Here is a 24,957-nt window from a genome sequence, read left to right as displayed (position 1 = left end):
ACACACATTCAGGGGGCTTGGTTCAGTCGCATGCTGGTTCCCCAGCTTTGCGACCAGGGTCCCTTTACTCTCACTTGGTTTTGTCAGCTGTATGTGTGGGTTTCTCCAGCATGATCTTGACCCATTTGTTCATCCTTCCTCCGTATCTACAACTGGACAGTTTATGCTGGAGAGGATGTGGAGAAAGGGGAACACTCCTCCACTGCTGGTGGGAGTGCCAACTCATACAACCACTTTGGAAATCAGTATGGAGATTCCTCAGGAAAATGGGAATCAGCCTACCACAAGACCCAGCAATTCCACTCTTAGGCATATGTCCAAAATATGCACATTCATACAACAAGGTCTTCTATTCCAATATATTCATAGCAGCATTATTTGTAATAGCCAGAACCTGGAAGCAACCTTGATGCGCCTCAACTGAAGAGTATTTAGAAAAAATGTGGTACATTGACACAATGGAGTACTATTCAGCAGAAAAAAAATAGAATCTTGAAATTCGCAGGCAAATGGATGGCACTAGAAGAAATCATCCTGAAGTAACTCAGTCACATAAAGACAAATATGGTATGTATTCATTCATATATGGATTTTAGACATGGATCAAGGGAGTGCCAGCCTACAATCCCAATGCCAGAGAGTCTGGGAAATTGAAACTTCAACCAATGACTGATAGAAGTAGAGGCAGACACCCACAGTTAAACACTGAGCTGAACTCAATGAACCCAGTGACAGAGAGGAAGGACTGATGAGTATAGACATCAAGGCTGGACTTGTTTAACCCATAGAAACAGCTGATCTGAACAAGAGGGAGCTCTTGAACCCCAAGCTGATGGCTGGGAATCCAGCATGGGACTGACCCAGACGCCCTGAATGTGGGTATCAGTGAGGAGGTCTAGGACATCTATGGGGCCTTGGGTAGTAGATCAGCATTTATCCCTAGTGTACAAATGAACTTTGGATGCCCATACCACAATGAGAGATGCTCTCTCAGCCTGGACACTTAGGGGAGGGCCTAGGCCCTGCCCTAGATGAAATGATAGACTATGGATACCCCCATGGAAGGCCTCCCCCTCCCTTGGAAAGGAATGGGGCTGGGGGGCTGGGGAGGTTGGTGAGAGGGCATGGGAGGAGGGGAGGGAGAGGGAACTGGGATTGACATGTGAAGCAACCTTGTTTATAATTTAAATTTAAAAATAAAATACATAAATAAAATAGAGAATTCTCAATAGAGGAGTCTAAAATGGCTGAGAGACACATGAGAAAGTGCTTAGCATCCTTAACCATTAGGGAAATGCAAATCAAAACAACACTGAATGTTTTCTTATGTGTCTTTCAGCCATTTTCGATTCCTCCACTGAGCATTCTCTATTTCTGTACCCCATGTTTTAATTGGATTATTTGATGATTTGTCACTCTTTTATTAAGTTCTTTTTATATTTTTTATATCAGCCCTCTGTCAAGTATGAGGTTGGTGAAAAACATTTCCCAATCTGTGGGCTGCTATTTGTCTCATTGACTGTGTACTTTGCCTTACAGAAGCTTCTCAGGTTTAGGAGGTCCCATTTATTAATTCTGGATCTGTGTCTGTGTTACTGGATTTCAGTGTCTGTGCAGTGTCTGTATATGAAGTGATCTTCTGTACCAACTGGTTCAAGGGTACCTTCTACTTCTCTTATATGAAGTTCAGGTGTGCCTGGAGTTTTTTCTATTAAAAGGTATTTTAGAGAATCAATTTTCCATCTCACAATAAAACTCTAAATTCATGAGCAGATGATTATGTAACAGAATTAACCATTATTTAAATGTTACATAATATCTGAGTCTAAACTTCAGCATTCTTTAAGTTAGCACAGCTGTTCTCAGGGTTGAACAGGGATAAGAATCTCATAAAAGACTTATCAAGCAAAGATTTCTATCTCAACTCACAGATCTATGGTTTATTATATCTTAAGTGCACCTTTAAATTTTATTATTCACACGCTCTTAGTTCATGGGTTATTTTTGCTATTTGCACTACACAGTTAAAATCGCTATTTACGGTAAACAATACATAGTTTCAGGGGAGCAAATAATAGGAATTCAAAAGAGATGACATTAAATCTGGGAATTCACACACTATTATAGGAGGTGAGCTACTAAACTACTTTTTGCCACACTTTTGTTTAACATTCTCATGAACAATATTTACCATTTCCCTTGGTGAGGTTGTATTCCACTAAGTTGGTATTTTCTGTATTCTTTGCCATTTTTTTATATTAGAAAATCTACTCTTCTTTTTTCATTACCACCTTTTGTGTCAAAGCCTGTTCACATCTATTATTTATTCTCCTTTAATATTCATGTTCTTTTTAAACTTCCACCACATTTATCTTCAAGTTTTCTCTCCTGAAATAACAACTTTCTTTAATCAATCCAGACAGTTCTGGAGGTATTATTTTCTTCCCTTAACCATGAAATGTCTTGAAAAACTATCTATTGCTTTTATATTTACTTTGTTTTGACTTTCTATTATTCATCATATATTCTTCAGCAAGCACACTGAGATTTTTTCTACTTAACCAACTGACCAGTGAAATCATTGCTTGCCTCATTTTATTTTCTTTATATTCAATTTATAATCAGAAAAAAATCACTCTTAGCTCTAAAGCTCTCTGGTTTGGTAACAGTATATCTGTTGGAAAAATAAAAAGATTAGTTTCATCAGTTCAAGAAAGCACCTCAAGCCATGTTATAGTTAATAGTTACCTTCCAACTATAGAGCCTGGAAAGCACTATCTCTCTTCTATTCTGTATTGTTGTGTAGTTTGACTTACAGCTTTCTTAATTCATAATGTGAGACTCTGTTTATTTGAAGTTGCTCTTTTCTATGAAGTCCATCACATTGTCACTACAGCATCTTTCCCAACTTGTCTGAGCATATCCTTGCATTACATTCTCTCGGTTATTCAGCTCTTTGTTTATAAAGGTACTCACTTCCTCTTTGAACTCACAACTCTATAATCCTGGGCATATAGTTGTCAACTTTGAATGTAGTCACATATATCAAATTGTCTAAGTATATTTGACACAATAATCTCTATTTTATTAACATAGGACCAAACTACTCCTTTTGAGATTCCCATTGTGTACAAATTCACAGACTTCACCTTTAACTGATTGCTTGAAGTAATCGTGTCTGTGTATTGAGACTGTGGCATCATTTCATTGCTGGATTCGAGGCATTGTTCTCCCTTTTAGTAATTCTTCTGAAAATGTGTTTTTACCACTGTTATTACTATCATTGGAGATATGCTTTGCTTTTTTTAACACTTAAAGAGATCTACTGAAATGCCTTTAGATCATACATCTATATATATTTAATACATTTATACTAAGTTTCAAGGTGCATTCTCCATAACACATCTATAATATATAAATCTGTTAATAAATAAGTATACCTTTTTTTCTAAGTCACCTTTTTATGAGCTTCACTTTGAATACTTTATTTTTTAGTTTTTAAGATTGTTTTCCTATTTCTATTTAGGTTACAAAGACAAAAAGCAAAGACACTGATTAAGATGTGTTTTCTAAAACTCACAAAATAGTACATTCTTTAAATTATACTGCTTCTTTGATTATATATTATGACTTCCAGTATAGTGTTTTCATAGGATCCATGAATTGTGAAGGAGAAGATATCTCATTCTTGTACCTTCTTTGGGCTATTTTCCTTCTGTTTTTCTTGTTCAATTTAAATGTGTTAGTTTAGTTTTATCATATTACATTATTATATTTTATAATATTATATTACCATCTCAAAGAAGACTGTTTTCTAATGGGAGACAGAAAGTGGGTGGATCCAGATGTGATGTAAGTTGGGCTTAACCTGAGACAAAATAGGGAGGGAAGTCATAATTATGATGTGTAATAAGGAAAAAACTATTTATTTTGATAAAAGGAATGGTTAAAGAAAGAGTCATCCCAAGTATACACAGGGACTTTGGACTCCCATAGAACAATGTGAGGTGCACTCTCACCCTGAACTCTTGGGTAAGGGTCTAGGCCCTGCCCTATATGAAATGACAGACTATGGACACCCCCATGGAGGGCCTCACCCTCCCTGGGGGAATGACGGGATAAGGGGGAGGGGTTGGGGGGAGGGCACGGGAGTAGGGGAGGGAAAGGGAGAGGGACCTGGAACTGACTTGTGAAGCAACCTTGTTTCTTATCTAAATTTAAACTGGAAAATAAAATAAAATAAAATAAAAATCAAAAAAAGAGTAGCTCTTCTCTATGTGAATGCCAACACTATTTTTGAGATTCTGTAATACAAATTGTAGCTATGCATTTATTTTATAAAATGCATGTTTCATTGTGACACATCAAAACTACAAATTCAATGAATTATTGAAAGAATAGTATAAGATTAGGATTCAACCTGTATCTAGTCTTGAAAGCTATATAAGCCTCAGGTAGTAATGTTCATGGTTTTGAAACATGCTACTTAATTGCAAAATAGTCTATTTATACAGTTGCTTCCTGTCACTTTCACAAATTCTTCTGAATCTCCACTATAGAGTTCTAAACCTTCATATTTGTTTCTCACATATCATTCCAAAATATTCTCTTTTAGACCAAATCTAGGAATGTGAATTTGTTCAGTTCAAGAGTTATGTAAATACCAAATAGAGTGACCCTAACCCCCCATGGAGTATAAAACTGCTTTTAAAATACAGGACTTTTGGTACATTATGCAGAAAGGCCATCGTTTTGCAGAGAGTTCAACATCTAGAAAGGTTTCTAACACTTGTAATTAAAGATCAGAAGAAAGAAATCAATTATATTCTAGCCTTTGCCATTCCATATTGCTTATCTTCTATTAGTGGTGCTAATGACTGACACTGCTGTAAGTAACTCATTATGAGTGTGTTTTTCCAAAGATGAATGATGATAGCTTTCACATGCTATTCAGAAGCAATTGAATGAACAAAATACACTGAGTACAGTATGAAATGATAATCAAGTGGCAGCTTATCAAACTGAACCTATCTGGCAGCAAATGATCTGGATTAATGGAAATGATGTCTTTCTTAAGGATTTCCTTTCAGAAAATTAGGTCTCAAAATTTAAATAACCAATATCAGAAATAATTTCAAATAATGACTATAATATGATTGATCGTCAGAATAAAATGTATGTAAGATAGAAGTATTGAGGGTAAAATTTCTAGTAGCAACATAAAATATATCTCAAAGGAACTATGAGACAGGTATGATAATTTGTCCCAAGCAATAGTGATATTATTTGGACAAACAACAAAATGAAAAGACAAACAAAAACACAGGTTAATTAGGAAACTATGCCTATTGAATTAGTACTTGTGGTTGCAATATTGAAACTCAAAGACAGACTTTAAATAATCCCCCATTCCTGATTGAAGGAAATTATTATTTCTTTCACTCTTTGAAAAAATTCAAGGATCACATAACTGGATCTTACATCGTTGAAAGTGCTTTTAAATAAATTGAATTCATTGATCCCAAATTATTCTCAACTGATTAATTTCCAGAGAATGCATAATGTCTATTAAAACACATAAAAACGATGGCCAGATAGATGGTAAAAGCACTTTCCACAAAGCCTGAAAATTGAGTTTGATATCTGGGATTCTTCCATTGACCTTTATCCTTCAATTCTAGAAAGTTGGCAACTGAACTCATAATGCTGAATTTTTTCATGGGAACACATGAACACAGACACAAACACAGACACACACACACACACACACACACACACACACACACACAGAGTGAGACAGACAGAGAGACAGACCAGAGAGAGAGACACAGAGAGAGAATATCAAATATTATTTTCTTTAGCAGATAATACCAGGGAGGATCAAAGCCTACCTTGAGTTTGAACTAGCAGTCATGAGATGGATATACTATCAATGTCACTCACTCAGTACATAGGCAGTAAGAGTGATATTTATTCTGTTCCTGAATTTGCCTATTGGAGAATATAGTAAGAAAAACTACTTTGTGATGCTGTGTTTTTACTGAGTAGAATAATTTGTACCCAAATAATATTTGGAAGGAACATCAGCAAGATGAAGCAGGCATGAATTTAATGCTTTGTAATGCTGAACATTTGATATACCTCATATCAAAATATAAAATTACTGAAACAGTAGAATGATTTTTAAACCACTTGCAGTTAGAGTTCCTCAAACTAAAACATAAACCTTTTGTCTTCAACTTTTAAATAAGAGATCATAAAACCCTAAATATGGGCATAATTTGAAGATTAATTAGAGAATAATTCTCTCATCCTATCATCAAAATGACTCTAATGTCACTGTTACCTATATCTAAGAGTTAATATTCATTAATTCAAAAAGTACATATTACTTTTTAAAAAATGATCAACTACATTGTTAATCAAAAAGTGATAATTACAAATTGAATGAACTTCCTATATACCCCTTACAGCAATCTTTTATTATTTTCATTACCAATTGGTCAGTCTTTATGTCTGGTATACTCACAGAAAATTCCAAGTGAGATACCTTGTTTGCATATTAGAAATTATACCAACTGTGGTCTTAGTATCCCACTAGGCCATAAAGTAAAATTATTTTTACAAACCATTCATTTATATACTGACACAAGAAAAAAATACTGGTTACTATATGCCAAGCTATTTTTCTAGATGCTCAATTAATAGTAAGAATCCCTCCTGAGATGATTCATAATTCAATATAACATGGAGAAGCTCTTAAAAAATAACAGCATACAAAAATGTTGATAAGAAGACTCAAGACTGCACAGCTACAAAGATAAGCAAATTTACCATTGACACATGTTAGAAACTATGCTAAAGGAAGAAAAAGCAAATGAAAGCCCATATGGGATAATAAACTTCTATTTCAAGAACAAAATATGATCAATGGGGTATAGTTCTAAATTGGTAAAAGAAAAGGTTAAGGATGTGAGATAAGACAGGAAATTGGATAACATTAATATGACATTTCATTTCATTGAGAATAGATGAGGAGTCTGTATTTTGATTACTGAATTGACTAGATTAGGTATTTTTCATCACATGTGATTCCTTTGTTTCACATTCCAAGAATATACTCCTATCAATGAAGAAACCAGAGAAATTAGTGAGGGAGTTATTGATGAAAATGAAAGGCAGAATGGAAAGGATTTGGGAAGGTATAAATAGTTAAATTGTTAACATAGAATGTTTTGTATAAAATGATTCTATATACTTTATGAAATGATTTAGCAAAATGTATCAAGAATTTTCTGTGTTTAAGTGATGGAATTGTCAGTGGGGTAGAAGATGTTTCATCAAAAGCTCACATGAATTTACAATGACTAAAGCACGAAGTACAGAGGCAAAACAGATCTGCACCATGTCCTCCTTGTATATGCTATAGCTTTCACTTAAGGATTTTTATTGGATTCCTGAGTGTGCAAATAAGTAGGTATCTGATTTTTGTGTCTTTTCTTGGAGCTATTTTTCTTCTGTTCATATGGTTTGTGTGATTTCAATGTGATGTTTGTTTTTTCTTAATCTTACTATATTTTGTTTATTATGTTTTGTTAATATCTCTTAGGAGCTTGTTCTTTTCAAATGAGAGACAGAATTGGAGTGGTACATGTAGGAGTTAAGGTGGCTAGGGCCTAGAAGCCATGTAAGTTAGGGAAATTGCAATCAGGACATATCATATGAGAAAATAATTCATTTTAATAAAAGGGGGAAATACAGAATTTGGGTGAGAACGTAGTAAAAACCTTCACTATTAAGTCTGATGATCAGTGTCTGATACCAAGAACCAACGTGGAAAATTCACCTGAGTCATAGAGGTTGTCTTCTGACCTCTATATATATGCCATGTAACATGCTATAGTTTATATCAGAAATGTCTTCCACTTAAGGCTGTATACTAAATCATTTTACATTATGCCACATTTTGTCTATTCACCTGTCAGTGGGCACTTGGGTTCCTTCCCTGTTTGGCAATGGTGAATAATTTGGCCATGGTCATGATATGTAATTATCTTTTTCAGTCTCTATGTGAAAATATACTCAAATACAAAATTGCTGGTTTATGTGGTATTTATATTTATTACTCATAAGGAGTTGATCAATCCAGAAAATCTACATTTTTTGTTCACTTAATTATGAGTAATTTTTTGCCAATGCAATGGAAAAAGAATTAAGAATTTTAAAGAAGGCATTACAGTGTATTGATGTTTTTCTGAAAAATTAATGATTTTGTTATATTTCATAGAATATTATCAAATAAATTTTAATACAGATGCATTTTGTAAAAGAAATCCCTATATACATCATAATAAAATTACTAAAAATTGAGTATGAAAGTTAATATTCATCTCATAACTATCTACAATAAAATACACTTTATGCATGGTGACAGAAAGATATCTGCTGAATAATTAAATATAACTCAAATCAGAACATACATAATAAAACACAATTTTAAGTTGCAAAAGAAAATAACAAAGAACAAGATAGTAACCCATTATTTAATTGCCAGTGGAAGAAAATTATTCCATCCATCATTATATATAAGTAAAAGCAGTCCCACTTTAAGAAGCCTAAGCTTATTCAGAACCATCGAAATTGAGGGGCTGAAGACTACTTCCTATAAGGGAAGTTTATTCTTTCTCAAAGGAAATGATCCAACAGAGTCCTAAACCTATGCAAGGATCTTAGAGTTGTAGGTAAGTTCAAGGTTGTACAAAGTAGAAATACATTTTGCTTTCTTATTGATTTAAAAAACAAGTAAAATTATATTAAATTTTAGGTATGTGGAAGTAAACATATTGACAATTTTGCAAAAGTACATATAAGAAATAATCTGAATAATATTACGTAGATATAACATATATTTTACAGAAAAGGCAGTATTTAACATATGCCATAGTAAGCTAATGTCATAAATGTTTTCTACAAATTCACCAAGATTAAAGACATATAAATATCATTTGAGAAGTAAGAAGTAAACAAGGAAAAAGTAAGATAAAAACAGATTTAGAATAGGGAATAACAAATGATAAAATGATGAACTCAAAATCCTTGAATTTGGTGTGACTTTTGGGAACACATATTGCCATTTTCAGAAACTGCTGAATTAAATGCAAAGAAAGAATCAACTATTTGTTATCTATAAGAAATAGCAGGAGAGTTGCCCTTGCATTCTACCTCACATGTCATTAAATGGCAAGACTATGGGAAATATGTCCTTCCACCCCTTGCCACATTCAATTGCTGGGAGAGACAAACATGGGGCCTGAGAACAGAGGAGATGGCCCTGACAATCACCAAGTGCCACAATTTGGAAAGTGGGCTCTACACCTTACCTGGGTAAAACAATAGAGCTGATTCTGGTGATATACATGTGAGTGAGCAGCACCTAGGTATCAGAACAGGAGAATTGGTCACACTGCTTGCTAGCTGCTTTATTGGGTGAGCTTTCTGAGGCTGTTCTGGAGAGCTCCCTTGGGTGATGATGATGTGGGAAAACTGACAGGCTAACCAATCCAGCTACTGCCCAGACCCAGAACCATGAGCAGAAGGTAGCCTACCCTAACACCCATGTCATCTATGAAGTGCTGGAGAATGTGAAGGGACTGGACCTGCAGATCCAAAACTATAGTATATCCATAACACAAGGCAACAATTGGATATCCAAGAGTCCCCGTGAGGACCCAGTACTAAGGGTCTAGCACAAGCCAGAGGCCTAGAACCAGAACAATGGCCCATTGTCATGAACTATTACAAGTTCATGAGCTAAAGGGTATACTGTGTGACTTACTGGGTCACAGAACAGTTGCCATGTCATTTATTACTCACTAAAGATAACTAAAATTGAGTCAACCTACATTTAACGAAGTGTTCATAATCATAGAAATAAGCTCAAAATGGTAAACATCTTGTTAAATGTTCATCAATAAGAAAGAAATATCAGAATAAAAATTTAGAAAAAATGTAGTTATTTGAATACTCCTGATATCAGAGTCTTAGCATTGAAGTTATTAAAGAAATTTTCTAGAAGATAGCAACAACTCCTGGAAACAATGTCTGTGACCCTTCTTGCTGCCTTAATGATCAGTTTGCTAAATGCTACCTAATGACAACATAACAGCATGCAGAACATTTAATAAATGTAAAATGAATTGTGTTTCAAATAACAATCTAATTGAAAATTCCATTAACAAAGAGTATTTCCATAGTGGTAGATTATAGATTAATCAAAGGCTATTAAAACTCACCCCCGCAGTGTTAATGATTTATTGTTCCTTCTGTATACAGCATAATGAAATCTTTGGTTCTACACATTGTCCATGGCATGCAGAAATCCTGTTCTTCAATCTCAACATCTCTGAAGACACCTCCTCCTCATTATCATCAGTCAATGCAAGTATAAGGAATGATAGCTCAGTTTCTTACAGTGCAGACATTATCTGGAAGCTAATTATTTCAAGTGATAATAGCTATGTTTAATTGAAGCTCAGTTTCTAAGTAGTTAATATGGAATTGTGACATAACCAAAATGGACAACTGATAAAATTGCTATTTTTCCAAATTTCATATCATTTCTACTTCAGAAGTAAATGATATTCCCTGTTATCTGCTCTCTAGTTCATAGCCACGTTCATTCATGAAAAAATGAAGGGAAAAGCACTACTGGTTTCTTCAGTGGACCCACATGGCATACATATTTAATGGTTTTGATTTGTAACCCTGGTGGCTGTTCAAAAGCCTCATTTGGTATATGGTTCTATATATTCCCTCCTGAATACAACTATCCAAGTGTTACAAGATGGTTTGTTCTGTCAACTACTGTTCCCAGCATGCCAGTGACGTGTCCTGCTGTTTAAGCTTTTTATCAGCTTGTTCTTTAAAAAGATTCCTTCTGCCTGTGTTTACCCTGATTCAGCTCTCCATATGATACCTGTGCAGGTAGACTGTCATACTGACAGTGTCCAGTTGGCAGAGTTTCATAACATACAACAATTTTCATTTCACCTATTCTGAGGTTGTTCTGAGGCTGATTTTCTTTTCGGTCTGATTGTGAATAATATAACCCATAAAGTAACATGGAGAAAATGTCAATTTATTAAAGTTTCCCCAGTAGATTAAATACTTCATTCCCCCAGACACAAATGTAATATTACCTAGAACTTTAAAGGTTGTAACTATAAACTAAAAGAGTTAGGATCCACTATTAAATATATAAGAAACATTTCAAAGACATTCTGTAAAGAAACAAAATTTTGGAAGACACAAATTTTCATAGCACCTTTATCAACATGTATAATAAATGGCCTGGGAAGAGTGAAGAATCCTTTTGAAAAGAAGTTATTTGCTTTTCACTATACTCAAATATTGTCAACTATATGATGTATGCTAATGTGTTTTCTCAGGGGAAAGCAAAATATATTCCATTTGGACACAATTTTATCTACCTCTTTGTATTTGCTTTGCCAAACCCAGAGAAAAGTTTAATTAAAAATACTGACCACCTGGCAAAAGAACCAGAATTTTTATGCATAAGGAAGTATCATGAAGGAAGCCAAAATGCAAGAAATTTATTTTATATCTGGAATAGCAAAGTCACATATAGGAAGAAGGCAGATTTTCTAGTAATAAATGTGTAAGTTCACTAAATTCTCTGTCTATTCGGGGTTTGCTTACCACCTGGACACTCATCCCAATGAGCCCTAACAAACGGTGCACCTGTTGTGTGATCACAAGAACAGGAATGAATGCTACTGAACTAAAATCTACAAGGTTTGCTCACACACAGTTTCCAGGAAGATTGCAATGTACATAAATGTAAATACTTTAACCAGAGTACTCACAAGGGGCATCAACACATGACTGATTTTTAGCTAAGATGGAGTCTATGTTGTGGACTATATTCTGTTTGGATGCTAAAGAGAGTAAAGTATTCTTCTCCCAAATCAATACAGTAAGCCAGCCATTACAGGTTTAAATAGAAATCTGGCACTAGGGAAATGTCCGGAAATCTACAAGGATGACCCCAACTAAGAATCTAAGCAATTGTGGAGATGCTATCCTAAATGCACTTCCCCTGTAATGAGAATGATGATTACCTTATATGTCATCCTAAGCCTTCATGCAGTAGAAGCAGAAGCAGCAACTCACAGCTAATCACTGAACTGAACTCCTGGAATTCAGTTGTAAATAGGGAGGAGTGATGAGAAAAGGGGTCAAGATCAGGCTGGGAAAACTCACAGAAACAGCTGACCTGAACAAGTGGATCTCATGGACCCCAGACTGGTATCTTTGAAACCAACATAGGACTGACCCAGACCTCATGAATGTGGGTATCAGTTAAGAGGCCTGGACAGTCTATGGGGCCTCTGGTAGTGGAATAGTAATTATCCCTAATGTATGAATTGACTTTGAGAGCCCATTCTCCATAGAGGAATACTCTTCCATCCTAGTCAAATGGGAGAGGGCATAAGCCATGCTCCAAATGATGCGACAGACTTTGATGATCCCCCATGGAAGGCTTCACCCTCCCTGTGGAGCAGAAGAGGAATGGAATGGTGTGTCGGTGCAGGGCATGGGAGGATGCAAGAAGGAGCTGGGATTAATATGTAAAATAAGAGTGTTTCTAAATTAAGTAAAAAAAGAGGATCAAGGACTACCACCACCTAAGCAAGTAGTATATTAAATAGCCTCAAGTATCTTTACATATCTTAGCATTTTAAATTATAATTACCTATGAAAATTATTGATTTCAGGAACACAGTTAGGACAAAATAATGAACAGCATAGTTATCAGTTCACCCAAAGGAAAATAAATTAAACTAACGTGACATCAATCTCCTATTTAAGAGACAGGATCATACTCAATTAATTTTAATTAAATTGCCTCATTAGTTTGATTTTACCTTGACACTGTGGAATCTGTTCTCCTGGTTCCATGAAGGATTACCAAGAGTTTCCAACATAACAAATGGCTTCACTTAAGCTTTAGTACTGGTCATATTTAATGATGTGGAAAGGATATGAAGAGTATTTCTGCTGCTTTAGTTTGATGATACTTGCAGTGCCATGTGCTGGAAGCCACTCAGTTTCCTGAGGCTTAGAGAATACACTAGGAAAAACCATGATTGTTGAAGATTATGATTAATTCTTGAAGTTAAAGAACTAGAACAAAATATTCTGTATCTTGTTTGCTTTTGAAAGACAAACTACTTTAACTGAACATTAATCAAATATTACAAAGATCAAACTGAGGTGTATGTATTTTATTTATGATTTTAATTTTTGTTCTAACCCTGCCTTGACAAGAGTTAGATGGCCTTGAAAAGAGTTAGATGATTTATATAAAGTTAGCTGAATTGATCTCTAACACACTGGGGTGAAAATGTATTTATAAGAATTATATACACACACATAATACATCATAACTTGTTAATGAAGAAGTTATTAGAGTGTATACTTTATAAGAATACATACTTGTGTTTCTGCTATATGTAAACAGAAAATAACAAACATAGCCACTAACTTTTAAAGATGTTCAAAGGAGCAGGGAAGATAGTAATGAAGTCAAGAATATGATAAATAAACAAAATCAAAACATCAGTAAAGACACAGAATAAAAATTAAAGAAAAGTATATTCTGAAGTAGAAAACCATGAAGTGGAAAAAACCCATGAGGTCTGCTGAAAGGCAGCTCACAGCACGGAGTTAGAGAATCAGACATTGAAGACAGTGGAACTCACCAAGTGTACACAACATAAAGTTTTAAAACTTTAAAGTGTGAAAGAAAGGGATTTCAAATACATAATTATTGGCACTCACATACTTTGTGTCTCAGAAGCCCAAAAAATGAAGGAATTATACACATTAATATTTATGGAAGATTTTTGAAGTTTTGGTAGAATAATGACAGAATTTGAATTTTTAATTAGTAAATTAATTACATCTCACTTACTGTGGAAATTCTGGTAGAAGAACACTATTGGCAAGAAATGGTATTGCCATTAGAAACCATGTGTAAGTCTATTTTGTGATGGCATTGCTGATTGTAGAGTCATGGTTGATAATTAGAGTCATACAAGGCTTCTATGAAAACTGCTCCCCCCACAAACTCATCCTCCAAAATAAGCAGTCTAGACAGGAAGCAAGTGGAGAGAACCCTTAAAAATTATGATAACTATCATGAAACAAATCTTTTCAGAGTTGATGGTCTTTGGCAGGTGTGGGGAGAGGGTAGAACCTATTTTTCTTTAAGGGAATGGCCACTGGGATGTTGACAGTGTTCCAGCGAGTATCTGGCTAACACAAATTAGACCTGAAATTTCTTTATTATTTTCTTCTTTTACTTGAGGGAGGTCACAGGAGACCTGGGAAGACTGGGTGTGAAACTCCAAAATAATAAAAAGAAATTGTGTTTGTAAAAAAATAAAACTATTGTGAGTTAAAGGCTACTGTAAAGGTAAGCACAGGCAAGCTATAATGGTAGCAATAGTGTGTTTAAGAATTACAACTAAGCATTTTGTTTCCTACATAATTTAATATATTAATACATTATAAAATATTTTATGGTTTTATATGCATTGTATACAACATTGTAATTTTGTTATACAAACCAATGAGAGGGCTGACATTTTCTATGTCAAGATTCAGAGTATTAGGAATACTAGTGGGAGGGCATGGGAGGAGGATCTCTGAAATCATTTCTATGGTAACCATGAAGAAATAATGAACAAAAGAAATACAAAAGCATTTCTCCTCAAAAATGTTTAAACGCAGAAAGACTCTTTAATCCCAGTACTAAGGAGGCAGAAATGATAAGATCTCTATGTGTTTGGGGCAGCCTGTCTGCATGGTGTGTTCCAGGAGAACTACAGCTATGATAGATTATTTCACTAATTCAAAAAGACAAAAATAACAGCGTAATAAATGTAATGGATGGTAAAAACCTCTGGAATATATGTTAAATTTTGTAATTATAGAAGCTTCTACATATTCAAATTGGGTTAGAATGAGCATATTTATTTTGCTGTTGAAAAGACAATCACCATGTTGATGTTTGAATGGTTAAGTAATAACTTAATGTGACATCTGTATTTTAAAATCTTTTTAATGTCACCTAACCCATGTATTCTCCCTTCTGTCTATGTTTTATAGAAATGGGATGTCTATGAATACTGCCGGAGTTGAAAATGCACTGATCATGTCACTCAGATGTAAGCCCCATGAATTATAGTATAAACCTGCCAGAAAGGACATTCCTACTTGTGCATCTCTCCTGGAATCTATCTAAGCCTGTTGTTGTAAGCTTCTTTAAAAGCCTATGGGAGCTGATGTGATAGGAAACTGTAGGAAAGTCTATTCTGTTGTTTAGTAGTGGCAAAGCATCAATCCACCGTATAAATATATAGGTTTAATGTTACTGTTATCTCACTTCATTAGGGAAGCCTCCCTTTCGAGGGAACTGCAGTAAACATACAAAATTATGTTTGTATATAAGGTAAACAGAATGAACAATTATTTAGTACAGAGGCCTAAACAAGACTCAAGGCTGATGCAACATTGGGGAGGACATGGCAGAAATACTGTAGGAGCCAGAAGATAGGAAGAAGGGCTTAAAGTACATTCTAGTCAATCCACCGCCATTACAGCCATGAACTCTGAAAAACTATGAATTGACTACACTGACAATTGGCTACAGTGCACAGGAATGACCAAATCAAAATTCAAGCAAGTGTAGAGGAAAAACTCAGAGGGATCCAAGCATATTACTTAGAAATAGATTCATGGAAAGGGAAGTCATTGTCTTCAGGTTTGTATCCCCTAGTGAAAGCACCAGGCACAAATAGATAGTTCTCATTCAGTGGTCAAACAGATGGTTCTGGTAATCTAAAGTAGTCAGAAAAAAAGTCAAACGTCATGAAATTGGGGAAGGGACTGCTATAACAACCTAATTGATAATATTATATATTTTATTATCAATTAGGTTGATTGACAATAAAGAAATGATAAATGATATTCCAGAAGAATAGTAATAAAATGAGAGCAAAGATGGCTATACTAATACTAGTACTAGGCAAATTATAAAATCACAAGAGAAAAAAAATAAAGGTATTATTCATTGTTGTAGTAGTAAATATAGTAAGGCATTATTATTTTAAGATGTCATATAATTGACATAGGATTCACATGCATGAAACAAAAGTCAATGTATGTGAAAGCACAAAGATATCAGTTGCTAATGTGTTAGTTACCAAAATTATTCATCCTCAACAATCGATAAGACAACCATGGCTTAAGCAAGAGCAAACAGGAAATATGAAACCATGCATGAGTTTTCTCTACTACATATAGAATCCTATATTCAAAACCAGATTGTATGTTCTTCTCAAGTGCACACAGATAATATTAAGTCTTGAAGGAAATTAAAAGCAGAAAAATATAAAAATCAGGCACGTTGCAATGAAAGTGGAATTCAATTAAAATTTATCAATTGCGATTTATCAATTACAGAATTGTAATTTATCAGTTACAAAATTAATGAACATGAAAATTAGAAAACATATGCAACTATTCAAAGACTAAAAAAGAAATCACAAAGAAATAAAATCCAAGCCAAGGAAAACAACCAGTGATACAGCAAAAAGAGATCTAAGCATAGAGGTTATAGGTACAAATACATGTTAGGAGGGAATCTTAAATCAACAGTCTGCAGAGGAAAAAAAATATTTAATTTAAATGAATTGGAAGTATTAAAGTCAAGTTAATAAAATAATAGAAAATAATATTCATCAAGGAGTTTGGGAAGATGGTTCAGCAGGTAAAGGCATCTGACAATAGAAGCCTAATTACTTGACTTAATCCCAAGAGCATACTTGAAATTGGAAGGAGAGAAAACTCCAGAAAGTTCTCTTCTGTCGCTTCTTGGACAATCTGTCTGGAAAATACAATCTCCACCATGTTATATATGAGATACACCAATAACAAAGAAAGTAAAATATTTTTAAATATTTATACCAAAATTTATTTTCTTCCTTAAAGGAATCTCAAAACACTATTTTTCCCTTCATATTAATTGCAGAGTTATTTGCAGGAATAAAATACGTAAGTTTTTAAAAATACCCACCCAAGAGTGGATATGCATGTGCTGAACACACAACATGAGAATACAGTCAAGTATGAACAACATATACAATGATGATTGAGTAAAATTACATAAAACACAAATATGCCTGCTGGGCAGTGCTGACATGGTGTGATGTGCCTGTTACCTATGTTACTATGGCAATGCCAAAGATGATAGTATGCTGCATGTGATAGAGAAACACAACACACACATGTATAATATACAACACTTGACAATGAAATGAGAAACACTACAAAGTTCTTTATATTTTATTATGTTTACCACATTTTCATTCTATATTTATTTTCAAGTTTTCAAATATTACTTATTGATGAACAGTATGCTGTAAGTATTCCACAGGATCATGTTAAACACATCCCTTAATCATTTGAAGAAGGCCTATGATGTTACTGAACTGTACTATTTAACTTTTGCTAAATCCCATAATTTCATTTTTGTACAATGAAAATTTGCAAAATGGTTCTTGCATGGAAACACATGCAATGGGTATTCTATAACCTTTAAATGACCACAACTTTATATTTCAGTATGAAGAAGTTTTGAAGGCATCCTATAAAGTGAAACATACCAATCACAAGAAGACAAAATCTGTATGTTTTCACTTATTAGGGACATACATTGAGTTTTCAAAGTCAGATACAGAATATAGAGCAGCAGATCTCAAGAACCAGTGAGAAGGTGATTATGGAATAAAGATTCAGTTCTCCAAGGTAGGAAGAGTTCAGCAGAAACAATATGTTTACATTTATGAATTGCAAGTCTCTGCATGGCAATATGTCGAGTTGTATACTATGTACTTAGAGCAACATATTAAATTTGAAGAAGTGGCAATACATACATACACACACACACACACACACACATACACTCACACTAGATATCTTTATGAAGGGGATGCTTCCAAAAATTATAGTGAAACATGAGGAAACCAGTTGCTTATGCATTAATAATTATTTAATTTAATTTAATTGGTAATTGTTTGCATAAATACATTTTGTTTGGTGGGGCATTTTGCCCAGTTGATATGTAAATTTATTCTAACTCTTTTTGTACACATGAGACAAACATACAAGCTATATGCATACATATAAATATATGTGCATTTATGTATTATGTACACATATATATTTACATATGCACATGCATATATATGTATATATATGTATATATCAGCTTCATTATTCATCATCAGGAAAAGACACATTAAAATCTGCACAGTCAGAATGGATAAATATAAAAGGAAAAATATAAAAACAAAAGGATGATAACTAGTGAGGAGTAAAAACCACTCTTATCAATAAAAACCACTATTATCAACATGGTGTCTCACATCAACAGTATCTCCATTTTCAGAGAAGCTGACATCCTCTCTTGATGTCTATGGTGTCTTGGACATACACTGTATGCATGTGTACATTTTGCTCCACACACATATACAGGTATGCACATGCACAGGTAGATACACATATGTATATATAAATGTGCATATGTGTGTGGGTAAGTGAAGTACAAGAACTGATATTGCTTCTATTTCTCCAAGTTTTTCTCTAAGAGAGTGATTATTACTGTCTAGAATCTGGAGGTTATCAGTTTAGCTAGGTAGATTTGCCAGTTAAACCTAAGACACATATCCCCAGATTCTCCTCCAGCCTCTGGCAGCTCTGAACTCAGGTCATTGTGTTTGTCTAAATTATCGGTGTGGAGATCTCACCCCAACCCTCAAAATAGTATTTTTTTTGTTTGGTTTGATTATCACATATTGAATTTTAAAGAAATAGTTCCCATAGGTTTATATACCATGAAGATTTTTCATAAAATTTACTTAATTTATTCATTTCCAAGTTACAGTGTGATACAGATTAGTAGTTAATAGCTTTAGATATTTCTGACTGGCTATCTTCTTGGTTGTTTTGGGAAAATCACCATAATAAAAATATTCTCTGCCTATAGATTTAAATATATTCTTCCACTTAGTTAATTTCCTTATGAATGATTCAATATTTGTCACTTGTGACAGAAGTTTCTTTGGAAGGCATTTAATAGGAAAATTGTAGGCAATTGCTTCTTTCCAATTTGGTGACATTTTACATTACTTAATCTTTATTTACTTTCTTTTCAGAGAGTGGAAATGCTTGTGGGACTATGAGGGGATTGTTTTTTAAGAATTCACATACGAGAAGCAAATATTATAAAGCCCATCCATTATGAACTAATGAAAACTCTATTTTGTGACAGTCTCACTTAAAATGAGATCCCCTCTCTGTATATAAACCAACAATATATGAAGATACTTGATGATATAGTGGTAAATTAACTATTCAAATCTAACCTTTATTCATTGAAGTATAAAAAATGAAAAATGTGCAGTTAGCCTTGGTCATGAGCTAAAGAGAAGTAATTTAAATATATGCACTAATCAACAATTTTTATGCCATCAATCCAGCCACACTGAATCTCTTAGAGGAGAAAGTGGGAAGTACCCTTTAACGAATTGGTACAGGAGACTGCTTCCTGAACTTAACACCAATAGCACAGACACTGAGATTGACAATTAATAAATGGAACCTCCCGAAACTGAGGAGGTTCTGCAGGGCAGAGGACACAGTCAACAAGACAAAAGGACAGCCCACAGAATGGGAAAAAATATTCACAAACCCCACATCTGACAGAGGGCTGATTGCCAAAATAACAAAGAAGTCAAGAAGCAAGTCTCCAGAACACCAAAGGATCCAATTAAAAAATGGGGTACAGAACTAAATAGAGAATTCTCAATAGAGGAGTCCAAAATGGCCAAGAGACACTTGAGAAAGTGCTCAACAGCTTCAGCCATTAGGGAAATGCAAATCAAAACAACTCTGAGATACCATCTAACTCCTGTCAGAATTGCTTAAATGAAAAGCACTAATGACATTTTATGCTGGAGAGGATGTGGAGAAAGAGGTACACTCCTCCACTGCTGGTGGGAATGCCAACTTGTGCAGCCACATTGGAGAAATGAAAAATGGGAATCAGCCTACCACAAGATCCAGCAATTCCACTCTTAGGCATTTACCAAAAAGATGTACCCTCATACAATAAGAACATCTGCTCAACTATGTTCATAGTTGCATTATTTGTAATAGCCAGAACCTGGAAAGAACCTAGATGCCCCTCAACTGAAGAGAGGATAGAAAAAATGCGGTACATTTACACAATTGTATACTACTCAGCAGAAAAAAAGTGAAATCTTGATATTTGCATGCAAATGAATGGCATTGGAAGAAACTATCCTGAGTGAGATAACCCAGTCACAAAAAGACAAGCATGGTATGTTCTCACTCATATATGGATTTGAGACATGGAGCAGGGCATTGCCAGCCCACAATCCCACCGCCAGAGAGTCTGGGGTGCAGACAGGACCCTAAGAGAGATATGCATGGTAATCTTGAGAAGGGTTAGGGGATGCAATCTCCTAATTAGATTGGAGGGGGAGAATGGGAGGGCAAAAGGAGATGGGAGAAAGAGAGGGAGAAAAGATGAGGGGAGAGGAGGACATAGGAGAGCAGGAAGGTTGAGCCAGGTTAATAATAGAGGAGAAAAGGATGGGAGATACCATAAAAAAGCGAGCCAGTATAAGTTGGAGGAGAGATCTGGCACTAGTGAGATCTTCACAGATCTACAAGAATGACAGCAACTGGCATTAAGGCTACCTTAAATGCCTTCCCATGATAATGAGAATTATGACTACCTTATATGCCATCCTAGAACTCTCATCCCGTGGCTGGTGGAGGCACAGGCAGACACCCACAGCTGTGAACCGGACTGAACACCTGGAACCCAGTTTCAAAGAGGAGTGATGACCAAAGGAATCAAGATCAGGCTGGCGAAACCCACAGAGGCAGCTGACCTAAACAAGGGGGAACATATGCACCCCAGACTGATGACTGAGGGGCCAGCATGGGACTGATCCAGATATCACTCCCACTGAACCTGGGTGACAGAGAGCAGGCCTTGGCAATCTGGGACCTTACAACAGTATTTATTCTTGGCATGCAGAGGGACTCTGGGAACCCCTACCATGTATAGGGATGCTCTCCCATCCTGGACACATGGGGAAGGCCCTTCCAGGGATGATGTGACAGACTCTGAAATCCCTCCTGGAAGCCCTTGCCCTCCCTTGAAAGCAGAGGGGGGGGGGTCTGAGTGGGAGTGAGGTGTTGGGAGGATTGGGGGGGTGGAGGAGGAGGGGAGCGAGAGGGAAATGAGAGTGACATGTGTAAAAAGTTAAATAAAAAATATGAAAGGAAAATAAATAAAAAACAAAAAATAAATTTAATATTTCATTACTAAGAAATTATTACCCAATTTTAGAAATACTAGAAGCTATAAATTTGGCAAGTATTCAAATAAAATATTGGTTATCTTAAGTGAATAAAACCACTTTTTCCTGAATATATTTCTTTTCTTTCCATCAATATTATGGATTAAGAAATATATAACTCCTCAATGAACAAGGCAGAGATGACTTAAATAAAGTATTCTGTACTCACATGTAAGGAAAAACGGTTGAAGGTAAATAAAATGCTTTCATTTGTGAAGGATATCTAATTATTAGCCCAAAATTAGAGGTCCCAGAAGAAGGGAATTGAAAATTCAACATAAGGAATATGTGTTATGATATTTCCCTTAAACCTAATATAAAGTTATATTCACAATCAGTTACATATTCCATCAAACTTGAATATTTAAAAAGCATACATAATTTGACATAATATGATTTAAAATCAATTTGAAAACAATACAAAGAACAGATACAAATAAGACAAAATAAAAAATGCAACCCGACCATATTCCAACCTGCTGTTATTCAGTAGAGTGAGCACTGTGCCCCCACATGGCCATGCTATGGCTGTGCTCGTCCTCAATGCACATACACACACACACACACACACACATACACACACACACAGGGACAAATATACACATTTGCACATATACACATTCATGCACTTATACAACTTTGGGTTTCATTTTTAGTATTATTATCAAACTTAGGTAATGTTGGAATCATCAGTGTGGAATTAAACAGGAGAACTGGACCTATTGGAATTTTCTGCAATTGCAGACATCAGCAAAATCATGTTCAAGACCAACTTCACATGTCTCATAAAACTGAACCTGAAAGCCAAAATCAAAATTTAATAAACGAAATAGACTCAGCTACTCTAGAATATTCCTGTACACATTGTACATTGTGCTCTGAGTGGTTTAATAATGATGTCAGTTAACTAACAGCCAGTTATGATAAGGTTATGCAGAAAAGTGAAACTGAGAATGACAGGAAGAAGAAGGATGGGATCAAAGGAGATTCCAGCCAGTCACTGAACAAGCAGAACATGTAGAACATGAGGTAACAAGCCTTGAGTCACATGGCAAAACATAGATGGACATATGGGTTAATTTAAATGTAAGAGTTAGCTAGTAAAAAGCCCAATCTATTGGTCAAGTATTAATGATTAATATAAGCATCTGAGTGATTATTTGCAAATGGCTATGGGACAGGGCAGGACACAGAAACCTCCATTTATATTCAATGATCTTTTCATTACGTGCATTTTGCTTTCTGGTGCAGTACCTCAAATGCTACCATGTAAATAGTGCGATACATAATTTGGGGAAGAACAGAGAATATTCAACTAGAAATCAATATTTTTAAAATGTTATTTTTAAATTATTTAAATTTGAAACAAAGTTGTTTCACATTCAAACCCAGGTCTCCCTCCCTTTCCCTCCCCTCCTCCCAGCCCTGCCACCACCCTCCCCCATACCACCTCCTTTCCCCAGGGAGAGTGAGGCCCTCCATGGGGGTGTCCATTGTCTGTCATTTCATCCAGGGCAAGACCTAGACCCTCCCCCAAGAGTCCACTGTGAGAGTGTGTCTCTCATTTTGAGATGGGCACCCAAAGTCTAATTGTATGTCAGGGATAAATACTAGGTAGTAGATCAGTGGAACCCAATCTTAATGTCAGTATTGTGCTTACAATTTAAAGTTGAAACTATATCAGAACCTGGAAGCAACCCAGACGATTCTGAACTGAAGAATAGATAAAAAGAGGTACATTTACACAATGTAGTATTTCTCAGCTGTACAAAACAAAAAAATGCTATCATAAAATTTTCAGAAAAATGGTTGAAACTAGATAAAAATCATCCTGAGGCAACCCAAACCCACAAAGAAAAACAAGGTATGTATTCTCTAATAAGTGGATATTAGATGTAAATCTAAGGATATCAGATGACAATTCACAGCTCCAGAAAGCTCTGTAACTAGGAGAAAACTAAGAGTGACACATAGATTGCCCTGGGAAGAGGAAATAAATAAGATCTGTTGAATAAACTAGGAGTGGGGAGTAAAACACAAGGGAGGAGGAACTAGAACATGAGGAAATAGGATGGTGGAGTTGGGGAAAGGGTTGAGAAAGAGAGCAAAGTAAGAGCTGTCTTGATAGAGGAAGCAATTGTGGGGTTAGGGAGAAAAAGGATACTAAAGTAATTCCCGGGAATCCACAAGGATGACTGCAGATAACACTCCTAGGATTTTGTAGAGGGTGCCTGAACTGGCTTTCCTATGTAATCAGATTGGTGACTATCCTAACTGTCATCATAGAAACTTCATCGAGAAACTGATGGAAGTGGGTGCAGAGATCCACAGCCAAGCACCAGGCTGAGCTTCAGGAGTCCAGTCTAAGAGATGAAGAAGGAATTATATGAGCAAGGGGCAGAGGTCAAGATCATGAAGTGGAAAACCACAGAGACAATTGAACTCATGGATTGTAGACAAAACTAGGTCCTGTGCATGAGGGAGACAGTTGTAAAGGCTGGTCTTTTTGTCGGACTGCTGGCAGTGGTATAGCAGTTAGAGTGTGCAACTCAACATTACTCATGTTTTTTCAGATTTAAATTTTAAATTTTAAATTTAAATATCAAATATCTATGTAAAGGAATAATTTGGGAGGGAAATATGTATATAGGACAACTGACAGACATACAGACACTCACACACACTCACAGGACTTTTCATGTTCTATTAAAAATTAAACCATTCAAAGAACCATTTAGCTACACTCATAAACACTGCTTATCTTTGAGGCTGAAAGGGTCTTATTTTGCCTGGTTAATTTTCTTCCTTTCCAGTGGCCCGAGACTGGGTGGGGTTCTAAAACATTTAGATAAAAGAGAAAACATCCACCCTCTCTTTGATACCAAGCCATTTACCAAAGAATGTGGTGAACATAAATTAATGTGATTTCCTCAGCTTCTCCAACACATTGCTGCCAGCCCCAGACCTAATAGGATTTCAGCTCTGCCTTCCCCAGCACAGCTAATCTAATTCCCAGGGCTGGATTGCTTCCGCCTTCACCCAGCAGGCACACTTGCTTTCTGTGAACATTTTTTTTAAATAACTATCGTGACAAAGTTAGATACACCATGGGTTTACAATTTAAGGCAATGGACATTTTAATGCATCAATTATCATAGTCTTTTATGTACTCTGAACTAACACCCAGTAGCAAAACTGGAACGAGGGTCACCTTCTCAAAACTCTTCTTCACTGAACATATACCAAATGGGTATGTTTTGCCCTGTTATGCCACCAAGGATGAGCATCACCAGAGGACTCATAGCTGTAACCGACAACCCTTTTGATGGAATGTGCGACATTTTCCTTTGTTTTTTATATATCCTGATTATAATATTAGGCCTAAACCTTGTTTGAAGATGGTATGGAAAAC

At 35.3% G+C, this 24,957-nt stretch overlaps 1 protein-coding gene across 2 annotated transcripts in view; it reads right to left on the bottom strand.

Moving 5' to 3' along the window:
- The window catches only part of Grid2 (glutamate ionotropic receptor delta type subunit 2), a 1,423,232-nt gene that overhangs the window by 1,095,330 nt on the left and 302,945 nt on the right, over positions 1–24,957 (bottom strand). The window lies entirely within an intron of this gene.

The sequence above is a fragment of the Mesocricetus auratus genome, unplaced genomic scaffold (assembly GCF_017639785.1).
Source record: "Mesocricetus auratus isolate SY011 unplaced genomic scaffold, BCM_Maur_2.0 Super-Scaffold_100676, whole genome shotgun sequence".
Taxonomy (NCBI): domain Eukaryota; kingdom Metazoa; phylum Chordata; class Mammalia; order Rodentia; family Cricetidae; genus Mesocricetus; species Mesocricetus auratus.
The sequence above is the reverse complement of the archived record's forward strand: the minus strand, read 5'-3'. Positions and strand labels throughout refer to the sequence as shown.